Genomic DNA, 348 nt, shown 5'->3' with positions numbered 1-348 from the left:
ATGCCTTTTCTTTCCTAATTGCCATCTTTGGTAAAATCAACCAAAATGAAAAAATCTTTAACTCAGACAAACACTTGGGCCTTGTTATTTGTATGGACATCAACATTAATTTTCGTAACTGTCTTTCTGTTTAGATGTGGTATCTTGGGTTTTAGTTGGTTTGATGCTGTTGGTGATTTTGTCGAGTTTTGGGTGATGTATTTTGGGTCCAGTTTGTTGCTGGTTGGTTTTTTATTGACTTTTTCTGCTGCTAGGTGATGTGTCTTGAAGTCCGACGGATTCATGTCAGACCAAAATTTAGCATTTCTTAAAAGAGGATTTATGAGATTCAATGCATTGTTGGTTCCA

Source organism: Theobroma umbraticum, unplaced genomic scaffold (assembly GCF_002168275.2).
Source record: "Theobroma umbraticum cultivar Fairchild unplaced genomic scaffold, ASM216827v3 scaffold_56.0, whole genome shotgun sequence".
Classification (NCBI taxonomy): domain Eukaryota; kingdom Viridiplantae; phylum Streptophyta; class Magnoliopsida; order Malvales; family Malvaceae; genus Theobroma; species Theobroma umbraticum.
This window is presented reverse-complemented; position numbering follows the sequence as displayed.